Genomic DNA, 24,671 nt, shown 5'->3' on the forward strand with positions numbered 1-24,671 from the left:
ACATGGAGACTTCTTATTAGTTATGAAGGCCTGACCTTATCTTATGCTTGTTCCACTAGTTCTTATAACTTCAATTAACCTTTTTCTCTTCATCTACATTTTGCTTTGGGCTTTTACCTTTCTTTCATTCTGTCTGTCCTACTCCATGTCTGGCTGGCTAGCAGCTGCCTGTCTGGATGGTCCCTTGTTCTCTCCTCTTGTTCTCTTTCAAACCTAGATTTCTTCTCCTACTTACTCTGTCTGCCAGCCCCACCTGTCCCTCTGCTGCCTATATATTGGATATCCAGTTTCTTATTAAACCAATCAGGTGTTAGGCATGCAAAGCAACACATCTTTACATCATTAAACAAATACAGCATAAACAAACGTAACACATCTTTACATAGTTAAAGTAATACTCCACAAAATTTCCCCCTTTTGTCTAAATAAAAAGGAAGGTTTTGACTTTAACATAGTGCAACTATATACACTAAGAATAGTTATCAAGTATGATTTACATTTATAATATCTAGTCCATTTGTAGTTAGCAAATTTGGAGAAATTATTCTATTATCTATCCATTTCAATGAGTTCAAAATTTTGTACCAAATTTAGCATCTATCATATATAATGAAAACCATAACTATAGCTATCTAGTCCTCAACTCTGTCAAAGACCTCAGAGTAAACAGGAAGTGCAGAGCAAGCAACTTCCAAAACTATGAAAATGACAGAGACATCTGACTGTCTGGATGGTTCCTCTGCAATCTTGCACCATCCACATTTGGCCTACAGGCCTAGAATACTTGGCACACTTTTCTACGAAGCGGGGATTTTAAAGGACTGTCACATCTTCTTGGCAAAGTTCGGCAGTCTTTTCCCTTTGTGTCCTACTTGTTCAGTTTATACAGCATACTGTCACCAGTCAAGGCCAGAGCAGTTTCTTGCCAAAATGGCTAGCTTTGCCACAGTGAAGACAAACTCTCTATGGAAGTTCTTTGATGCCCATCATCCTTCTATGTAGTAGATTGATGCTGCCAGGAGCAGACATATCTCACTGTCATGAAAGCATGAAAGACTTATTAAAGGTTATTAAAATATATTAAATGCCATATCTTATAGGTCTCTGAAGCATTTTAAAATCACCTATCTAAAATATATTTGTTTGGCATTGAAAACATACCTAACATGACTACAAGGTTGATTATTATAGATCATGAACTATGAGCCTGCATTTCTTAATTATACATTATTTTTTTAAATGAGATGTATAAGCACAATACCTTAAATAAGAATAAATATACATATCTAGCATAATAAAAATAACTTTAAGTTTATATTAATATACCAAAATCTAAACCAATAAAAAATATTTGCAGTTAATAGTTGTCTTTTATCCTATATTCCTATGTCCCCCTAAACAATGACTAACATCCATAACCCACTGAATAATCAAAACCACCCACCCTCCCCTCCTAGGAATGTAACCAGTGTATTCTCCAGACTACTTCCTGTTGTCTGAGGAAAATGGCATCTTTAGTAATGGACAAACTAGTAGCAACATTTGTTGCTCTGCTCAGAGCTGCTTCTTGTGCAGAGAGATCGGCACATATGTCACCTGTCCTGGCGTTTTTCTTGGTGCATTTCTTTATGCTTGTAGTCAAGATGTTCAGGAGGTCTCCCCCAACCAAAACTGATCCCTTTTAACCTTTCATTTTCTGTGGAAACAAAAGCCCAACCTCTTTTCAACACAATGCATTTTCTGACTTCCCTTTTAAAGTTCAGACATCCCTAAAGAATCTAGGTAGATTTAATTCAGCAGTCCCTTTTATAATCCAATGTCTCTCGGCAGCTATTGTTCACACATCAGCATTCAAAAAATTCAAAGTCAAGAACACATCATGTATTATCAAGGCTCCCTGTGTATTTTCCATCTTTACGTGGCTTTTCTCTTTTTATATTACTTTATTCTCTCTTTAAAGATTTTACTATTTATGAGTTATTCATTTTTTTCTGTGACTGTCTATTCTCATTTTCTTATCTTTTTTAAGTCTATGCAGATTTTTAAACACACTATAACATATTGAGAGATTTTTTCCCCACAATCTGGGCCTGTTTTCACTGTGTGTTTTTAATCTTTTCTGATCTCATGGGCCAAACCTTAAACTGCTAAGCAATTTTGCTCTGGTGACTGGCTCCTCCCCTCTTGGATCTTTGAGAACAGAGCTTTCCGCCCACCTCCGTGAGCCTGGCCAAGAGCTGCCTTCAACCTGGAACAGCATTCCATCACCCCAGTTCTAGGAAGCTGATGCTGTACTGTGACAGATGTTTTTACTTAGCTTTTTGTTTCTACTTAACGTTCTACTCAAGCACTCACTGGATGACAGAGTTTCTTAAAGGGGCATAACTTCACATAGTCAAAGGAATATTCCACAATAGGAGCGCATCCTTGGGAAGGGCTATTTCTCCAGATCTCAGCATTCATTACTTGCCTGTGGTTCTTTGACTAAGAATGGGCCCTGTGAGATTCCCCTGGCCATGTGGGTGTGTCTGTTGTGGTTGTCCTTGTTCAGGTCCTGCTTAGGCAGCCATGATGTTGAGGTATCATAGGTAAAGATTCCCTGTCATTTCTAGGAGACACACTATCGCAGCAGATCGCTGATCCTCTTCCAGTCTTTCTGCCCCCTCTTCAGAGATGTTTCCTGAGCCTTAAGTGAAGGAGTTGGGCTGGAGATGTAGTAACAGAGATTGGGCACAATGCAGTTGTTCTTGAAATAACTTATACTCTATTTTGCGACTATAGCCTTCTGGGTAGGAGTTTCTTAAAAAAATTAAATTCAGCCATGTTCCGAACACTGATAATATGAGTAACTAGACAGAGTTTGTTCTCATATAGTGGACTTTACAAAATATTTTTAACTTTTTATTTTCTAGTTCCGGTTTGAACTAGGATTTTATAAGCATGTGTTTGATCAAAGTTAACATGCTGTATGACGGCGTTTCTCTCACAAGCTCCCTGTGCTTTTTCACCTTCTTAAGTGGCCGTTCCCCAGCAACCTTAGAATGCCATTGCAGCTTTCTGACATCAGGATTCAACTTTGCCTGCACTTTAGACTTTCTTGGAAGATTTTAGTCTTGACACCAACATTTCAGATCAACTCAAACAAAGTGCTTAGAGTGGGAGAACTATCCCAGGAGTTCCAGTGTGCATATCAGCTTAGAACCCCTGCTTGAAGCAGAGCTAGAGAAATAAAGCCATGACTAAGGAAGACTAAGACAGGTAGCCCTTGACAGTCTATCAAGCTGCCGAAAGCTGCTAAACTTGATTCCAGGATGAATAATGACCCAAGTGTCATATGCAAACATCTGCTCTTGAAACTGGACTGAAGGCCACCACACTTCTCAGAGCGTTGAAGCTTCATTGTAGCCTCCTTTATCATCTGTTCAACCAATTTCTTCTTCACTGGCTTGTCACAGAATTTTTCCTTTATTCAGTCTTAGCACTGATGCAAACAGGGAGCAGCCTTCTTTCTATGATTTGCATGCAAGTCTTTTCCCACCTAGACAAGACTTCTATGAATGTAGTCAACTTTCCCAGAGGTTGGCAATGCTGCACAAACATAAAATCTTGAAGTAGAATATTAAGTACCAGACCTTGGTGGTGTGGGAAGTCCTTAGGCCATCTCTGCTGATATATGGTTCACCATACACCCCACTCTCATGTTCACATGCCTCTTCTTTGCCCTTCTCTCTAGAGAGAACGGAGTTCCTTCTATGTCTTCTGCAGAGTGCATCATTCATTTCCAATTGAATTCCCACTCTCAGCTTTGAGATAGTTTTGTGCAGACTCTCATAGACCTTTGAGGATAAATCATATCTCCCAGAAAGTCTCTTTCTATCTGGGCTAGGTCCTTTAAGATTAAAAAAAAAATATTGGATAAAAGGTTACTGAGAGCCATAAAAATAGTGATCATTTCTTCCTGATCTATTTTTGTGAACAGCTAAATCAATTCAGACACTAATTAAAATATTTTCAGTTCCTTGGTTCAGTTATCATTACCCCTTTATCTAACCATGGCAGATACTGAAGGAAACATATACTACATGGATGAAACATATTTCAGGAAGAATCAGGATAGTTAAGGCCATAATACAGACACATGTCATGCAGCTGAGTTATAATGCAGGGAAGGAATGGTGTGTCTGTCCAGTGAACTTATCTTCAGGTGTTTATTTCAGTTCACAGACAACGACTTTACCATGATTCATATTCTCAAAGGGTGTGATGTGTGCAGAGGATCAGGCTTTCTTCACTTTAGTTTGTTTCCATTTATATGTTTACATGTGGGCTGTGTGTGTGTGTGGTGTGTGCATGTGCACATGTATTTCTTGATTAGATTTTATATAGCTTCACTGTTCAGAAGGCCAGAACAATATGAGTTTCAGAACGGATTATTTCCCCCTTCCAGGGCTAATACCTGAATCAGTGTACAATTCTGTGCACAATTAGAACTCAAATCTAAAACAATATATGAAAAGCTCTATCCTAAACCCACAGATGATCTCCCACTGAAGGAGAGAATATCGCCCACACAATGAGAGGAAACTGTTCTATCTGACAAATGTGAATTTCCCATTTTACAAATGTCATGGTATAGGGAATGTTAGAAAATTTCAAATGTCACCGAAGTGAAGAGGCCACAAGCCTGAGTGTCAAAGGGTTGTACATATGGGTTAATGTGAACTAGAAATAATCTTGTCATTTCTCTGTATTCCAATCCTCCAGCAAGGGCCATAAAGAAGATTTACTATGTTTAACCTTGATGCATGGAGAAGGTAAGAGAACAATAAATCACCTCTGAGAACTTGTAACTCCGGTTATCTCAGATTTACTGCCTAAATCCACATTCCTTGAGTGGCTTGAAAAACCCCAAGCCAAGAATTTAATTGAGAGTGACCTCCAGAATACTTGTGCCACCAGATGCTTGGTACAAACAAATGCATATCCTTTACAAAGAACACATCTCTGTGCCAGACCCTAAGTAATCCTCATGAGGAAGATTCCAAGAATACTGCGCATCCAATGATGAAAATCAAGTAAATGTGCAAGGAAATAAGTCACCACGGGCAATAACTTAAACACAGCAAGCGCAGGCCCGCAGGACTTCAGATCAGGGCATTTTCAGAGAGAATACTTTTTAAAGTATGCATAATATATTTACTGAGATATATTATAGATTTGAAAACATGTGGAAGAAATAATGAACTATGAAATGACCTGCATATTTTTAGAGAACTAAATTGAATTCCTGTGAATCCTGTATAATGTTCCTTAAAGCACACACAGAGAAATACACACACTCACCCACACACAATATCCGCCTTACTCAGATAGAATAATAGCATGTTGATTCAACCACACACACACGTAGACATTCTAATTGGTTAGAGATGAGTACTTTAAGATATTTTCAGATGGAATTCCATTTCGTTTGGAATTACATGTTCTCAAAGATTGGCTTTAAATTCTTCTAAGAAAATGTTGACGAAAGTATGTAGTTTGAAAAGATGAAATGATAATTATAAATTTGGATAATAGACATATAAAGTTTTTTCAATGCTATTCTATTTATTCTCATTTATGCATAATTTTTATGTAACCACAAGTTTATTTAGAGAGTGTATGTACCTAGTTAGCTTTGCCAAAGACACCGTACTGTCTATTAAAGAAAACTTTCAGAGTATAATTTTAAAATACACAATTATGTTAAGTGTTTTTGTACCGTTTTACTGTACATGTGATATGCATACACATTTTCACAGGCTAACACAACCTATAACTAGAGGTTATAGAGGAGAAAATGGAATGGGTAGGCTGATAGAAGAGGTCTATAAAATTATCCAGGAAACCACACGGGAAAACAAAACAACAGTGATCACTAATGAAAACAGGGACTTGGTAGCTTGGTTAGTCTAGGTAACGTCTTTCACTGGAGTGCCAGGCAGATAGGAGAAAGACAAGAAAGCGGAGACAGAATTTGAAGGGTTAATGATGGAAAACTTCCAGAACTGAAGAGCACACCAATTCAAGTCAAGGAATTTTAGTGAGCTAGTGAAACGGTGATCGTACATGTCCAGTCTCTGAAACCCACAGTGGAAGGAGAGAACCAGTTCAGAGAACCAGCCCCTGAAAATTCTCTCTCTCTCTCTCTCTCTCTCTCTCTCTCTCTCTCTCCCTCTCTCCCTCCCTCCCTCCCTCCCTCTCCTTCTCCCTCTCTCTCACACACACAGACTAATAATAAACAAAAATTAAACATTAAATAAGTAAGAAACCTTACCAATCCCAAATAGTCTAATTAAGACAAAATCAATAGTTGGACACAATACAATGAAACTAAAAATGAAAAATACAGAAATAAGCCAAACAATCAAATGAAAATGAGAAACAGATCTGGGCAGCCAAGCCCCACTCCTCCACAGAGTAACTATTTGAGAGCAGTTTTCTTTGATTTTTTTTTTCATTAATGTTTGTATGTGTAGTTATGTGCACATGAGCACAGTTGCCTTAGAGGCCAGAAGAGGGTGTAAGATTCCCCCTAAGATTGGAGTTACCCACAATTGTGAGCTTCCTGGCATGGTTGCTAGGAACCAAACCCCAGTCCTCTGCAAAAGCAGGAGATGTTCTTAATGCCAAATGGTCTCTCCAGCCTGAGAGTAGCTTTCTTAGCAACAATGCTGCGTGAGAGCCAGGCAGTTCTAGAATGCTGAAGAAAAGTAGTTGGCAGCCTGGGGTTCTAGGCTTATGAGAAATGTACCTCAGAAAGGAAGACGGGATCTCCACATTTTCACATATGAGAAGTTTGTTAGTTTGTTGCAAGCAAAGCCTATGATGGCAATTCTGAAAAATGGTCTTCAGACATCAAGAAAATGCTACAGATACCACATCAAACTTCTGAGATGTGTTGGCGAAAAAAACGAAACAGAAACAAGCACTGGCTACTGAACTCCACACAGGTCAGGCCAACCTCATTCCGGAACACAGTAACATACACACACATTCTCAGAAAACTAAATGAGCAATGTCCCCCAAAATCAGCACTAATAACCAAGTTGTATTTATTTCAGGAACACACAGTTGATTTAACACGTAAAAACCAATGCTCAAACTAACAGGTAAAAGGGAAAATAATCACAAGATTATCTGAAGAATTCCAAAAAAGGTACTCGCTAAGATGCAGTATGTATTCCATGATTTAAATTCTAAAAAGGTTAAAATGTCCTATGACAACTAATAATAGGAATTTCCCTAACTTGCCAAACTATCTATAAAAATTAATAGTTAGTGGTATATTTAATAGATAAAATGCTGAGGATTTCCTTTAAAATTGTTTATTATTGCTATTATCATCTTTCTCTGCTCACATGTTCAATATGTGGGTGTCGGTGCATGGCTTATACTCAGAGGTCAGAGAACAACTTTATGGGGTCAGCTCTCTCTTTTCCCCTTTACACAGACTCTTGGGAACAGCAGGTTCTGTGTGATAAGAACATTTATCTCTAGCCTTTTCTCTAGCCAGAACCTTCCTTTTAAGATAATCAAAAGACAAGATTGCATGTTATCTCCTTTATGTTCTAGATTGTTCTGATGATGTTAGCTAGCACAACAAACAAGGAAAGAAAACCAGAAAACAAAGATCAAAATTGTCATTTTAAATGCCATTATTTGTAAATGATACAGAGCATAGAAACTTAAAAAAATCCCCAAATATAGACTAAAATCCCCAAATACAGACTAGTTCATTAATAGAGTTATTAAGAGAGTCTGGCAACATTGTCAGATCAAAACTAATATAAAAAATTATCTACAGAGCAGGACATACATGATTGTGCATGCCTTTAATCTCAGCACTCAGGAGGCAGAGGCAGGTGGATGTCTGTGAGTTCCAGTCCAGCGTGGTCTACATAGTGAGTTCCAGGACAGACAGGGCTATATAGAGACCCTGTTTCAAAAGCAAAACACACACAACCCTATCAATCAGTGTTTTAGTTAGCATTCTTTTGCTGTGATGAGGTACTGTGGCCAACAGCTTGATGAGGAAAGGGTTTGTTTGGATTGCACATCCCAATCAGGGTCTAGCAAGAAGGGAGCTCAGGGCAGAAACCTGAGGTAGGAACTGAAACAGAGACCATAGCGAGACACTGATAACTAACTTGCTTCCCATGCTTTCTGATATCACCCAGGACTGCTATCCCAGGGGCAGCATCACCCAGTGAGTTGGACTCTCTCCCATCAATCATCAATCAAAAGCCTGCCCCCTCCACCCTCAAACTTGCCTACAGGTAGCATTTCCTCAATTGAGATTTCCTCTTCCCGGATGAGTCCAGGTTCGTGTCAAGTTAACAAAACCAAGTAGTTGGGACAGAAAAGCACCAGAAAGCACCAAAACCAAACAACCCACACCTGTTCATGACAACACACACACAACTCACAAACGTAATTATGGGAATAAGATGGAAACTGCAAAGTCCTGGGCATTTTATTGCTCCAGATATTTAACATTCGATAGCAAGTAGAGTCAATTCACTTAGGGCTGATGAATATACACATGGGTGGTAATGGCAATGAACAGCAAGGGAATGGTTGGCACACAGGAGGAGTGTTGGGTACTTCTGGCAGAAGGCAGAGACTGAACAGTAAGTCTTGTCCCACTCCCTTCAGTGTTTTCTTTTTAACGTGATTGAGCCTATGCTCACCTAACAATTATTAGAAATGTGCCTATGTTTCCATGTTATTTAACATATATTTCATAGTTCTTACAGGTCAAAGAGTAAATGGATGTACGGACAGCACTTGGGAAATGTTAAATGCTTGCCTAAGAAAGTGGATGGCTTATTGGGGTAGCCTGGCCCTTGCAGTCTGTATTACTTAGCATTTGCTATCTGATTGTGTAAACAAATTTCTCTCAAGCATGAGGCTGAGTATACCTATTTAGAATGCTCATCTGCTCTCAGAGCTTCACCAGTTATCACTGTGTTTACGTCTTCCAGATCTCTGCTTTCCTTCGTGCTGCTACCTGCTCCCGTTTGTCAGGTCCTTCTAGACACCGCCATTGGAAAGACCTTCTGTGCACTGAAACTGTAGACCTCACTGGATGACCTATCTTGAGCTTATGAAATACTCTCCTTAAGTCTGCACTGTCTGTTCCTTGACTTCCTTTATGGCATTTGTTTTGCTGTTGTTGATCTTGCCACTATCTAACCTACCCTAAGTTTCTCCTATTAATTACGGTTCTGTATATCCGACAGCCTACCTTGAAATCTCAATTCTCTCATGAAAAGTGGGCCATCCAATTTACATTTTTAGAATACCTTTGCCAATGTGGAAGATGACTTTTAGGGTAAAACTAGAGAGAAAAGTGAATAGATGAGAATGCTGAGCTATAGTAGTTTGGGGGGGGGGGGGGCTTCCAACAGAGCTCGTAGAATTGGTGCAGGTAAAATAACCAGCAGTTATCCCAGACCCTCAGCTCACAACCCAAAGAAGAGCCTTCTGGGGCTCTTTCTGGCCTCCAGAACGATGTATTTATGATGCTGTTGCGGCAACCCCAGCCAAACACTGCTCGACTGTATATTGCCTGCCATTCTTCAGATTCCGCTGCTCGGTTCTCATCTGATGCTCCCTGTGAACTCTGTGGGAGGTGTTAACCACAACTACCTCTACTGGGTAGGGGACTAGAAACACTACAGAGACAGACACCTGTGTGCTAAGGCACAAAAGATCCACGGGTCAAGGTTAGAATGTCACACATGGGCACAGTTTGTCAACAGTACAGTAGGAGAGAGGGGTGGGATGAAGTCTGCGAAATGTATTTATGTGTTTAACAGAGTCTCAGAGGGTAGGACATGGCGACCTCGCTTATGGTACTTGATAAATCTCCTCCAAGGCCCATTGAGTTACTCCTGGGGGTCCTCTCTTTAGGTTAAGCCTCCCAAGAAGCCTTCTCTGGTAGCAATAGGGTTCACCACACTGTTAGATGTCAGAGGGAAAAGAGACCAAATTGGAAGGAATGCGCAACTGGGAATTAACCAGTTAAAAGGTCAGAACTGAAAGTGTGGGTTTTAGTTAGATGGATCCCACATGCGCTGAACTTTAAAATCTCTGCCTAAGGTTTGACTCTAATCAAGTTCGCCATAAAGAGGTTTCACTATGCAAATAACGGGTGAAGAAATGCAGTCTCCATCCTGAGGTTTAAAAACATAATTAAAATTGGTGCAGGCTCGCTGAGCCTTGCCAAACCCTGCTTTAAATAACAGTTTGGAGAATCACAAACTTCAATTACTTCTGGCAGTGCCCTGGCTTTCCATGAGGCACTATAGGTTATTAAATGCGTAGCTATTTAGTTTGCTAATGAATAGTTTATCCTACATTCAATTAGGCTAGTTTCCCCTTTGTTTTATTTTTCTTCTCTCTCTCTCTCTCTCTCTCTCTCTCTCTCTCTCTTTCAATCACTCAAAGAACTGATGAACATCAAGAGAAAGGTGTCAAGGTCCATGTTTTCCATATAAGATGTAGCTTTATGATCCCAGGGTTTCCTAGGATAGAAATCTGTCATCTTCTTATAACCTTAATATCTACCTTCTGCATCAATAACGGCTATGATGATAACGGTGAGAATAATTGCAGTGTGTGTTCTATGCAACACCATCCAAACCTTCTATTAACTATTTCACATATTTCTCTTAACACTCTCATATAGTAGGTAAGGAGTAGCTTTTTTTTTCTTTCTTCTTGGTCTTTTTAAAGCCAGTGAAGCCAAGGAAGTTAAACAGCTTTCCCAGACCATGACCCTCATCATGAAGAAAGGAGAACACAATACAGGCAAGCAGGATACGAGGTGTTCACTTGGTGGCCTTGCATCTGACTGTCCAGTTCCTGGTTCCTCTGGTGCATGCGGCTAAGGAAATGACATCAGAGCAAGCTACAGTACTTCCCCAGGTCTCTGATGGCCAAGTTATCAAGGGCTAATCAGTTTGCCTGTTCGGATTGAATTTTTTTTAAATCTCTGTGTGTGTATGTGTCTTTGTGTATGTGTGTGTAGGTGCGTGTGTGTGTGTGTGTCTTTGTGTATGTGTGTGTAGGTGCGTGTGTGTGTATGTGTCTTTGTGTATGTGTGTGTAGGTGCGTGTGTGTGTATGTGTCTTTGTGTATGTGTGTAGGTGCGTGTGTGTGTGTCTTTGTGTATGTCTGTGTAGGTGCGTGTGTGTGTGTGTCTTTGTGTATGTGTGTGTAGGTGTGTGTGTGTGTCTTTGTGTATGTGTGTGTAGGTGTGTGTGTGTGTCTTTGTGTATGTGTGTGTAGGTGTGTGTGTGTATGTGTCTTTGTGTATGTGTGTAGGTGCGTGTGTGTGTGTCTTTGTGTATGTGTGTGTAGGTGCGTGTGTGTGTCTTTGTGTATGTGTGTGTAGGTGTGCGTGTGTGTGTGTGTGTGTCTTTGTGTACATGCCATAGAACACATGTAGAGAACAGAGGGCAACTGGGTGGGGTGGGGCGGTGTCAGGTTTTTTCACTCTACAGTGTGAGTTCCAGGCCATCAGGCTTGACAGCAAGTGTTCCAGCCTACTGAATCATCCTGCTGGTTCTTGTTGGGGTTCGAATTCCACTGTAATTAGGAGAGATTTGGGCCCTAAAGAAGTTGATATTCACGGGTATGATGGTGTGTTTCTTTAATCCTAGCACTTGAGATGGAGAGGCAGGTGTAGTTCTGAGTTTAAGGCCAGCTTGGTCTACAGAGTGAGTTCCAAGACAGCTAGGGCTACCCGGTGAAACCCTATCTTGAAAAACAAAAAAACAAACAACCAAAAAGATTTTGATATTCATAAAGAAAAATAAAAATTGACCACATAGCTTACGAACTTAATATAATGTTCCTGTGGAGCGTTCTTCAGAAATAGAGTTAAAACTGTCAGTAGCAAAATAGTTAACCATAATTTAAGGACAACTTTTTGCATGTTTTGACACAGGGTCTTGGCACATAACCTAGGCTGGCCTCAGATTGGCCATGCAGATCAGGCTGGCCTTGACTTCATGATTTCCCTGCCTCACTGTCCCGAATGCTAGTGCTACACGTGCGAACATCCAGTCAGAAACTCTTCGTATCTCTCAGCTTGTTCTTAAGCTCGAAAGTGAGGCCACACAAGATTCCGAAGCATATCCAGGCATGTTTAACATCTTAAAAGTGTTGAAATCGGTGGTGGGGTGCTCCAGCATTTCAGGGAAGAGTATAGAGGGCAGAAGTCAAACATACTTGCAAAAGTCCTGGACCAACGACTCTTCTCGACGCCACCCGCCTACGGCGAGGCACTTCTTACCTGTGACAGCTCAGTCTTGTTAAGAAAAAGGTCTAGACAAAGAGCAGGACCAACCTATGAGCCTCCCACCCTGATCGGTATCCCAGAGGGCTTGAGCGTAACCTTTGGCTCCCACCTACCTAGCTATCTTTTCTCTCCAACTCTCCCTTCACCCTCAAGCACCTTTGACTTCCTGTTTCAGACACTTCCAGGCAGAACTGGTTCAGATACTGGCTTATTTAGCGCAGAAGGACAATAAAGCAACTTGAAGCTGGTACAAGGGCCTCTGCCTCGGGAGCCTTCTGGATTCTCCTGCTTTCCTCCCATCTCTTCACTTACTCTCGCCACAGTTTCCAGTTGGGTCCCTCTGTTCCTGGCACAGGAACCACCTTCTCAGACCCTGAAGTATGCCATCCCCATGTGGAGAACAGCCAGCCTTTTATTACAACTGCTTAGCGTCCACTGTAAACTTCCGGCCACTGTGGGCTTTGCTGTGGGTCTGCACCTCGGTCCTCTTCTCCTGCAGGCCTGGGGCTCAGCACAGCTGTCTTCCACATCTGGTCAACTGAGGCACATGGCCTCCGGGTTAAGGTCTACCAATTAATAGACAGTTTCTAGCACATTGTGCGTTAATCCTCATAGCAACCCTATAGAGTAGATAATATTTCCCCCCTTGTATGAAAGAAACAAACTCAGAAAGGTCAAATTACCCATCCAAGGCTTTTATCTGCAGTGTACACTGTGCTCCACCATGGAAAGCCTGCAGAAGGTGTTCACGGCCTTGGGTTCAATCCCCAGCACTCTAGAAACCGTAATCACAATAAATAATAAGAGAAAAGTAGTTCCCCAGTGAACCTGTCAGAGATAAATCCAGGTGGCTAACCGGTCCCCTCCCTTGCATTGATTCTCTTTATGAGAGCCTCAGGTCTTAATGCGACGGAGGGAAACTTGCTGTCCATCCGGAGGGGTCCCTCTCCCACCCCGTGGGCTTGTTTCCTGTATGCAGCGCCTGACTCTGCTGCCAGAGGCCTTCGGCTGTTTGAGGGGTTCCTTGCTGTCTCACATCATCACTAATGGATCAGCCCCCTAGGAAGGCTTCCAGAGGCCTGGACTGCCAGTCAGGAAGGTTGGGCCGCATGTTCCAGAGAGCTGTGTGGAGGAGGAATTCTATCAGAGGGCTTTGCATCTGGAGTTTTATAATGGTGCCTTCAGGCAAAAAAAATTAAAATGAAACCACCAACCACCACCACCACCCCGCCCCCCACATACCCGCAGTTCCAGCTTTCCCCACAGCAAGATTTCTGACTTGCTTAAATAGAATTCATTAATAAGCACAGGGAAAACCACTCCCAGCAGTTTACTCTTGAAAATGCGAGCTGTTAAAACATTTTGTGGTTACGAGCATTCAGAAAAAGCGTGCCTTTGCGCCAGTGTTTTGTGATGCCTTGGAATCAGGGATCTCCTGGCGCAGGCGGGAAATCTTAAGGAGATGCTCAAGTCTGAGTCAATCCACCATTCCACCCTGTGCGGAGACTCGCGTGGAAGTTTGAAACTCAAAGCCAGCATGTGTTTGGGTTTCCCCTGCTTTCAGCTGCCTTATTTTCCCTTCTGAAAAGGCAGCTCCTTCTCGGAGGTGTGTGCAGTGCACATGGAATGCTTGGTTCCCGTTTAAGTAGCAGATTGTCTAATTTTAGTCTCTCTCTTTCTCTCTCTCTCCCAACCATGTGCTTTCTTCCTCTCTTCTCTTTTCCTCTCTTCTGCACACACACACACACACACACACACACACACACACACACACAAACACACACACACAGAGCTTCCTAGGATGGGGGTAGTGTTCTAGAAAGTGCCCAAGAAGAGACAGGACCCTGGGAGGAGGGGACCGTGGAGCCTTCTTTGTAGGGGGGTTCCCAACCTGTCTTTGTCTGAAAACTGGGCAGGCAGCCAGCCTCGGCCCAATGGATTGGCGTGCTTGGCCTCCAGCCCAGTGAGGGATCTGACTGTCATTTCCCCACCCCCAGTGAGGCAGGAGGCTAACTGAAAAAAGGGACGAGGAGGAGAAAACAGAGCCCAGTCTGGGAAAAGAGGGAGGAGGGGTGACAGAGGAGACAGGGCTCAGCTGGGAGGTGGGGACCCTTGCAGTCCCTGGCCCCTTGTCAGCCCCCTTTCCTCTGCTAGAATCCATTATGAAGGGCCAGGAGGTAACAACTCCATCAGAGGGACACCACCGCAGTCAGGCAGCATGACTGTTACTCTAACAATGAGACCCTGGTAAACATCAATCTTCTACTTAAAGACTCGGAGAAGGGAGTCAACAGTTAGTGTCTTTGGAAGCGAAATCCATCATTTCGGGCCCCTCACAAATGAGAGAGGCTGGTCATCTTGGAACCTTTGCCATTCAAGCCTGTAAACAATTTGACCCACAGTGTGTGTGTATGCATCTGGTCTTATAGTAGTGTTCTTCTTATAAACAAAGCTGTATGAAACACTTACTAAAGAAAGAGAAATTCTTCTCCACACTCGTTCAGCTTCAGCCACTCGTCCAAAAGATCAATCCTTACATGTGCAGTGCATGTTCCCATGGGCAGGACAACTAAGGTTGCAGACATGGAGAAGTCAGCAAAATGACACCCTCTGTGACCTCCAGGAGAAACACAGACTGAAATAGTAGTGGCTATTCCTCTCTGAAAGGTTCTTTTTTTTTCTGCAAAATTTTTATATTGGATTGCTGTCCATGAACGGATTTCTTTAAGTTAACTTTGTGGCATGTCAGAGGAAAAAAAAAAAAAAAACCTTGGACGCCATCTAGCTCAGTCACCCTGGATTGCTGGGTGAGCAGCCCAAGGTCACACAGGAAGAACAAGTGGAGAGGGCACTAGAGTTCAAAAAAAGCAAGCGCTACCCCCATTTCCCTCCTCATGCCTCCTCTCCCTTGATCAACGGAGCAGTTTGCCACTCAGGTGTACTTAGTGGAGAGCTCATTCCTGGGTATTTGTATTGAAACAGCAAAGCCAAATGTCAGTGCATCCTGTTTATTGGGACACTGTCCGCACTGACAGATGCAGGGGAAGGGAACTGAAGGCATTATTTCCAGGTTGTTTGTGCCACAGAAATCCAACAAAAGACGAGTCCAGCACATGGTGGTGAATTTTCCTCTCTGGCCCTTGCTTTTTATTTTACCTTCTTTTCAATAGACCTCCATTTCCGAAGTTGTAAGGAGTCACGTGAAATGGAAGCCCAGACTGGGAGTGCTAACTTTAGCTGTTGTCAATGGAGAGACTGGGTGGTGTCATATACATCCAGGGCTCCAAGAAGATAGCGGAATGGAGATGAACTTCTCATTGCAAAATGGTCGGCAAAAGCTGGACGATATGGTCCCCAACAACTCCTGATGGCTGCTTAGTGACTATTTATTGCATATAGTTCAAAACCCCTATTTCTCGCCCCAAGACTTTGACCCATGGGGCAAGGACACATGGCTCAGCTGCTCCAAAGAGCTTTTTTTTTTTTTTTTAACTTGCTCATTTCAGGATCTCTAGAGCTGTTGCCATTTGCCAAGCAATGAACATCACTCAATTCTCAGTCAGCTCCTGAGAGCAATTGTTCCCTCAGCCTGGGTCCCTGAATGAGGAGACACAGAAGAACCAGTCCTGGGATGACACAAACAGGGACAACTTTATCCTGGGCATTGTCGCGTGGTCTATCCCAGACTGACAGTCACATGAAATGGTTTCCAGCAGCTAATGGAATGTGTTTATTTAAACTGTGACTACAGCGCTTACCATGTGTCAGGCCTGTTTTAAATATTGGCATATATCTGCCTATCTGTCCTCAGGATAGTCCTGTTGGGGAGAAGCCATTGTGATCCCTACATAGAAAAGCACAGAGGTTTACAAAGTGGCCTCCTCTCTCCAGTTTATTGGTGACAAGCTGGAATTCAAACAGAATATTAGTCCATAATTTGTATTATAGGGATCTTTTTCATAAAATAGTATTTTCAATTACAAACTGACCATAGCAAGAACAAAGAAACAAAACAAAACAAACCACAAAGGTTTGGGAAACTGCTATTTCCTATTCACCAAAAGACTTGTTTTGTCCTTTCTCAGCCTGGTGACCTGACCTGCTATGTTCTTTCACCTTTGGCCTTGCTTCTTACACAGACCATTCCGGGCTCAGGAAACTGGGCAAGAATATTCTACCCCACCACGGAAAAAAGATGTATCGGTGAAAGTGTGAAGAACATAGAAAGATAGAAGCTATAGGAGAGGAAGAGGGAGAGAGAGAGAGGGAGGGAGGGAGGGAAGAAGGGAGAGAGAGGGGGGGAAGGAGAGAGAGGAAAGGAGAGAGAGAGAGAGAGAGAGAGAGAGAGAGAGAGAGAGAGAGAGAGAACTTTTGTGTCTGAATCTTACCTCCAGAGACACTCTCCCCCAAGAAACCAGGGAGCCCCTAGCAACCAATCGGCACACTGATTTGGCGCTCCACCCACCATGCCAGCCAGTCCCAGCCAGCTGCGCCTAGGTTTCCAAGGCTTAAAAGAGCCCAATAACGGCCCATTCTATAGTAACAGACTCTTTTGTGGGCTTTCTTGTAAGGTTCTCAGCCCTTTAAATACCTTTTGGAGAATAATTTTTATAAGATAATGTGTACTAAATCTCCTCTGAAGTGTACGAAGCATGGATCCTAGCATCTTCCCTCCGATGGGATGTCGGCGCTAAGGGAAGCCCGGTTCCTTTGTGCCTTTAAACCAGTGAATTGGGGAAAGAGTAGCTTTGGGACCAGCAGGCTTGGAGGGCTCCGTGCCTCATTTGGGATATATTCTGTTTCTCTGCTTGGAAAAATTAGCCCCTCAGATCCTCTGAATTTCAGGGCATTTTGTCTGGTAGTGCTACCTTAGCATGTGGAAATAGACAAACACCGAGACTCCAACTCATGCAGTTCAGGGCAGAGTAGTAGGTGGACTGCACAGTGGACGGTGCAGCCTTCGCTGAAAAAACAGCGCGAAACCATAAGCAGTCAGCCCGTGTCTGTCTGCCTTGTTACCTTGATTACCATTCCACAGACAGGGAATCCAGTTTCTCTTCTCCTAGGACAACTTTCCCAGCCAATGAAGAAGGCGGAGCTGCTGCCATGCTGGCTTTGGTGCTGGGCTTCTCAATCGAGGACCAGAAGCGCAGATCGTCTTTGGCACTATCAAGAAAATGTACACACTTAGGCAATAGATGGCAGTGTTTCCACAAATTTTAATATTGCAGTTGCCTTTAAAGGAAGCTTGCTGCTCAGCTCGTCGGTAGCTCGCCGTGATCGTATAGTGGTTAGTACTCTGCGTTGTGGCCGCAGCAACCTCGGTTCGAATCCGAGTCACGGCAGGAATGAGGAGGCTTTTGGAAGAAAAAAACATGCGGCCACATGCTGTATGGTACCCAAGCCACATTTTGCAAGCAGAGAATAATGAACATCAATAAAAACAGGAACGAGCACAAATGCTTTAAACTTTATGGTGAGGACATCTATGTAGTCGCTTTATTAATGCACCAATCTTGCTGCAAGTGTGTTGTATGGGGATTTTTTTTATTTGCATTGACGGGTAATATGATAAAACTGGAGTGTAGTGGGCATGTAATTATTATTAATTACAACTACTTAAGCTGTGCTTTGAGCAGACTCGTCAAGTCTGCTTGCTTTTGAGCCTTGCCAGGGCTATACAGTAATAACAGCCCTGAATTATTTGGAAAGATGTCAGCAGGAGATGTGGAAATCCTGTTTAACCAGGCATGAATTGTTGTTAGGAGGATTTTTTTTTATCAGGATGACAGAGAGAAAATGAACTGTCCCTTATCAGTAATTGCAGGAAACATTTTGTTTCTATGATATGAACTGCCTGTAATTTAACTTCCCTGCATCATTGGATAATGTAAGAAGCCAGTTGTTGCTCAGAATGAGAATCTCTGAAGTGGGCATTTGGGTCTGATAAAGGGCATATTATAAGTAGACAATAGGGCTCAAGCCATAAATAATGACCATATATGGCAAAACTTTTTTAATGCCATTTTCCAAAAGACTGGGGTTTGTATTGTAAGTGACTAAATGTTGAATTAATGTGGCTAACACGGCTTTAATGGGCTTTTCTCCGGGACTTAAAAACATGAACAATACAGCCTGGAAATGTCAACTCTAAGTGTGTTATAATGAGGTTTTACCGCTCTCCAGTCGAAGCAGTCGTGTTTTAAATAAGGGACCACGAGAAGATCCTATATTAATGTCCCAGCACTTGTCTCCTCGACGACTTAGCAATAGAGTACAGGGTTAAAAATATCCAAGGTTGATCAGGGTCTTTCAGCCAGGGGGTTCTTAGAAATAATATTCCAGAAGAACGAGAGTCAGTGTCCTTCCCCCCTTTTCAGAGTTCGCGGTCACTGTCTGACAAGGAGCCTAAACACACTGGCCTCACAGCACCCTGATATGAAAGCAATAAAATGTGTTTATTGTCCCCTCTAAGACTCTATTGCTAGACCATTTCTTACTCTGAAATCTCTTCTTACTGCTGACTCCCCCGCCCCCGTTCCCACTCTTCTGCCCACTTCTCCAAAGGCTCTGGCCTGGCCTTCGTCTCAGGCATGCACCACCTTCTCGGCTTGCCAGGACTGAGGCGACTTCAGGAACTGTAGTCAGAACAGGAGCAGCCCATCTGAGTTCTTCGTATTTTAGTAAGGTTCTGAAAGTGCGTTGAAGTGCCCCTTGGAGGAAGGGTCCTGTGTTCACCAGAATTCAGCAATTACAAGTGACCGAGTCTCAGCCTGTGCACAAGAGAGACATGGCCGCAGTGTGGGTTTAGGAAGCTTCAGGCACTATGGGGGCTAGGGTACTGAAGAGAACCAGAGCATTCTGTCTCCATCCCATATGTCTTCCTGAACAGTGCTGCGATTCTCTGAAAGTCACTTCTATGTAGCTGGCAACGTGCCGGGGCCTGCCCTTTATATCTTAAGCGTTGCCTGCAATGGGGGTCGCCTCTGTTTCGTTTCCAGAATCCTGGGGAGGATAAAATAGGCTTATCTTTACTCAGAGTCCATTGGCTATGTCATGTGGACAGTCATATAGCACAAAAGAGAGCCGTTATCGTATCAGGAGGCCAGCCTTAGAAGGAGAGAACGGACAGTCTTGGAGCCGCTACCCTCTCTCCCTGTTCTGTGGAAAGAAAGCATCAGTGGCCAGCTGTCTTCTTCCACAGGCCCCTGAGTTTGCCTCCCACACCATTAGTGTGTTTTCTGCTGTATTGATCACTTTTCTACCTCTGTGATAAAAAGCATGATCAAGGGAACTTATTAAACAAAGAAATTATTTGGGGCCAGGGTTCCAGAGGGATAAGAGTCCATCACCATCACGGCCGAGAAGCATGGTGGCTAAGGTGGCCGAAACAGTTGAGAGCTCACAAACTGAACCAAAAGCTGGAAACGAGGAGAGCCAACCGGGAAGAGCACTTGACTTCTGAAACCTCAAAGCTCGTCTCCAGTGACATTACTCTTCTTGAGCCTGGCTAGACAGGGCCACTAACTGGGTACTGGGTATTTAAATGCCGAAGAATGTGGGGGACATCTTATTCAAACCATCTCAATGACCTTGTGGTAAATGAAAGTAATGGGGGAAAAGGAAGACTATCATTAGCTTGGGCCTGACTTTGAGCCTGAACATACAGCTATACAGAGAGCATTTCAAAGTCCCTCTTCTCTGTCTTTATCAGAAGGGAGCCTTCTTGTGCTGATGGTAGTCTCTCTGCCAGTGAAAACTGCCTAAGTGAGCCAAGTTTTCTATGCTCTCTCATGAAAAGAGTGCTAGATGACTGGGGGAATTAAAAGAATAATGTACCCACAGATAAAAACCACTTAACCCATATGGAAAGTCAACGCCGGGACCTGTAGGTCTGCAGCAGTAATACCCATCCTATCCTTCCACGACCACTTAGTACCCCATGCGCCATTCGGTCTCCCTCGGTAGAACCCTCAGAGTGAGCTTCTGCTAGCAAAAAGGCTCCACATCACAGATTTCAGAAATCTAAAAACTATGATACAGTAGAGTCCAAACCAAGGGCAGCCCAAGCTGGGGTCCCCAGGGTGGCTGCATCCGTATGCACGTTTGCAGTCCCTGGTTTTGCCTCTTGGTGTGGTTTCTGTGATTAACACCATGAAAATCAACGGTTGCTTTTGTCAACTGTTATTAGTACTACAGTTCCTTCTTGCTGTTGTGAAAAGGTGTCAAGTGTTCACTCTTAAAAACAATTTAGGTCAAATTTGTTTGCAGCAATGCTAAAGCCTGAGTTCTGAGAGGCAATGAATTCTCATATTTAATGACCTTAACATGGAGACACTACCTGCTTTAATTTTTATAGAAAGCATTTCACAAATATCAAAAGACCCCATTAATATCTCCATGTTTCCATGTTTTTACAGTCTATATTTCACTTTTTAGGGGCAGTTTTATATATACATATACATATATATGCATATATGTATATATATATATATATATATTTTAATATGTGGAGAGAGAGAGAGTGCCAGTGTTTGCTGGTGAGGCAGGTAACTGTGATACAATGTTTCAAAAATTACCTCTCTAAAATGCTAACTACAGGTAATTTCAGGGGAAATGAATTTCTAGCCCTAAAAGAAATATTTGAGGCTTGAGTCCTGTTTGTGGTCAGGCAGTAGCTTTGAAAGCTATAACTTTGCCAGGCGGTGGTGGCACATGCTTCTAATCCCAGCGTTTGAGAGGCAGAGGCAGGAAGATCTCTGTTAGTTTGAGGCCAGCCTCATCTACAAAGTGAATTCCAGGATAGTCAGAGCTACATAGAGAAACCCTGTCTTGAAAAAAGAAACAAAAAACCCAATAGTAGTAGTAATAACAACAATAATTTAATTTTTTTATAGAAGAAAAAATAGAAAAAAGGCTGCAGTTTTTAATTAATGTCATTCTTTTACTTTTTCCCAGGGAGTCAACCACAGTGTCAGAAAGATATTTGTTTGATTGTTGTTAATCTGACTTTTAAAAAATGTTTTATTAGTTCTTTCATTATGGTCACCACCCTACCTTTCTACCTTCATTCTTCATCCACCCAATCGTGTGCGTGTGTGTGGTGTGTGTATGTGTGTGTGTGCGTATGTGTCTGTGTGTGTGAGCCAATCACGTTATTCCTGGATATGTGGCCTTCTACTGGCTCTGTGTGGTTGACTCAGAGAAAACCAATGGGGCCTTTTCCAGCAGCTTGCGCTTGCCCGAAGCTCCATGGTTAGCATGGGACTTCACACTGACTCCCCCTCCATGCGGGGATTTGCTGGGTCTGAGATCTTGCATGCGCTGTCACAACCTCAGTGCGTTCATAAGGGCAGCTGCCCTGATGTGTCTAGAAGATACTTTCTCCCTGAAGTCACCACTGCCTTGGGCTCTTACACTCTTTCTGCCCCCTCTTCCTCAGTGATACCTGAGCTTTGGGAGGATCACTGAGGGGCTGTGGTCTAGATGTTAACTTGAGGGCTGTGTGTTCTGCAGTCTTGTATTTTCTGTGCCTTTGGGCTGTAGTTGGGGCCGAATTTAGAGTATATCTTAATTTGCTATGTAACCTAAAACTTTATGTCCCTCATATTGGTCTGTCTGGGTGGTCTATTAGAGTCTGTTCAAACAACACAATAATTTACCTATGTAACTGTAGTTGAGTGCCTGATTAAAGATCCAGAACTTGCTTCATTACTACCAGCTGTAGCCAAATGCTCTCTCTTGCTTTAGTAATGGAGTCAAATTGATCCCCATGATTAATGAGTGAACAGGGTTTATATAGTTTTGCTTCTATTTCAGATAATTTTCAGAAACAAAGGAAATCAATATTTATTGTCTGACCAAACATACATTGAACAACCCCAAGTAGTTTCTCGCTTTAAAGACACCCTCTGTTTTCCAATTATGAAGGATGTATTTTAACTTATTTTTGCACAATTGAAATTCACCAATCCATAAAAAAAATGATTTATTAAGACAGGCACTGACAAGCTAGAATTCACGTTCAAGGTGCAGGGCTGAGGCGAGGAGGTTGTGGCACAGGTGCCCTGGGGATGCCCCAAGGCCCAGCGCAAAGCTGCAGCTGGAGAGGCAGCTGGTGGTGGCTTTGGTGAAATCTGGCACACATTCTGCTATTGTGTTTCAAACTCAAGGATACTAAGCTAAAGTGTAGGCCATTTCTCCCTTTGCACCTCTACCACAGGAACCGTGATCTAGAAACTTCTAACAGCACCCCTACCTCTTCTGAGATGTCACTGATAACTCAGTGGCTGACAATATGGAAGGGCTTAGAAATGTTGGCCTCCAGGAAAAGAAACTTCAACAAAAGCAGAACCAGAAATAAAGTGTAAAGAGAGTGGGATTAACCCCCACCTCTGCGACTTCCCTGCTTGACTTTGAACTTGACCTCTTTAGGGTTTGTTCACCAGCAAACCAGGGGTAGTTTTATAGCGAGATAAAAATGATATGGAGTAGGCAAGATGTTCCTTTGCCTCCCTTCCCCTCCCAGGAAACTGTTCTGAGTGATGTGCGTGGACTTCACAGCACTCAAAAATCGACAGCCTATCAACAAAAGCCCGGCCTCAGCCTCGGCCACGTTGATTGGCAGCAGTTCTGTGACATGCTCTCGCCTCTGTCATTTAACTACACGGGGAAGATGACTGTTCCCAGTCCTGAGGAAGCTGGGCTTGGAGGCCCCTTTCAGGAGAAACAAAGCACAAATTGCCACTAGATGGCACTGCTTGTCGTTCATCAGAGATGAAGGACACCTCTCCGTTCTGGGAGGGAGGTGCCCTTTCCAAGCAATACTTCAAGATCTGAGAAGCAAACAGACCCCACCTACGAGCTAGGGGAATTCCCTCCGCAGGTTCTCTTTATCCAGAGGTGGTTTTAAAGGAATATATTGTGTTTGGATGTCAATGTTCAAAGGCTCCAAGGCAGAAAATTCCATTTCAAAAGAAAGTGTGATGAATGAAGCCGCATAAATCCCGCCGAGCTGGAGCCATGTCAGAGATCACACCACACAAATCAGAGACTCCGAAGCCTCGCTCCCTTTCTCCTGTTCCCATTTCTATGACATTGCAGCCCTCGCTTCCTCTTTTCTTCTTTGTCATTGGGTGAACGCACATACCCCCAAATCCAACACAGGAGGGACTGTGAACAGAACTCCTAGCTGCAGCTGGCTTCAAGCTTGGGCCTGGTCCTTTCCTCTTTCTTCTTCCCTGAGAGTTCCCAAGACACAGACACAGTCTCACTAACTGTCTATGCCACTGAAGTCAAGGCTGAATCTTCACACAGCCCAGTCTTACTTAGACACAAGGCTGAACTGAAGGATACTGTAGGTCCGTACTAGAAGGCTTTTCGATGAGGTCTTGGAATATTTTTAGAGTGCTTCACCAGGAACTTTACCCCCAAACCTTGAGTCATGTGCTTCTGTCTCTTCAGAATCTCCCACTTCTGAGCTTTTCATCCAGCTCTACACCCTCCCTCGCTCACCTGTGCCTTCCTGTGCTGGGAGTCCTCTCAATGCACTAGGGAGGCGGTCTCCTCTGTCCAGTCTGCCGAGTCTGCTTCCAAGAATGAGTCCCGCTCCAAGGAGACAGAAGCAGAAAGGTATCCGGTTATCTAGAACAGGGGCAGAGTGCAGTCTGGTTGCTAAGCATTCGAGTCCTAGTGTCAGATGCCTATATTTAAACGACAAGCTACTTGATGGGTGACCATCGGCCAGTTATTTAGCCTCTTCCTGCTTCTCTTTGTCTACCTGTAGGATGTGACTGATAGATACAGAGGAGATGTGTGGGCAGCCTGAGCTAGTAAGACAGCTGTACAGAGGACAGCGTAGTGTGGATCATCATCATCGTCATCATTAGAATTTGTTCTTTCCATTTTTTAATTACTGTGTGTGTGAACAATGTATATGATTTGGCACATGCACCGTAACATGGGTGTGGAGATCAGAAGACAAATTTGGGGGGGTCTATTCTCTCTTTCCACCTTTTTGTGGGCTCCAGAGATCAAATCAGGTTTTCTAAGCAAGCACCTTTACCTGTTGAACTTTCTCGATGGCCCGTAATTATTATAATTATTACCACTATAATATGCTCAGCACAATGGCAAGGAAAGAGGAGAGACGATTGAACAAAATAGGCATATTTTTGCCTTAATAGAAAAAAAAACTCATCTGGCACTTACAGTCCAGTAAAAGATTATGAAAAGCAAAGCCAGAAGAATGCGAAACAAATGCGCAAACATTTAACCCCTAGCTAGGAAACTAGAGAAATCTTCCTTCTATCACCAAGAT

The 24,671-nt window shown here is 43.0% G+C and overlaps 1 non-coding gene across 1 annotated transcript; it reads left to right on the plus strand.

Moving 5' to 3' along the window:
• Positions 1-17,625: 17,625 nt before the first annotated feature.
• Trnah-gug lies at positions 17,626-17,697 on the plus strand. The gene has a single exon. It is a non-coding gene; the product is annotated as a tRNA-His (tRNA).
• Positions 17,698-24,671: the final 6,974 nt, after the last annotated feature.

This window comes from Microtus oregoni, unplaced genomic scaffold, assembly GCF_018167655.1.
Source record: "Microtus oregoni isolate MIOR12 unplaced genomic scaffold, Mior012 000005F_ref0000423, whole genome shotgun sequence".
NCBI lineage: Eukaryota > Metazoa > Chordata > Mammalia > Rodentia > Cricetidae > Microtus > Microtus oregoni.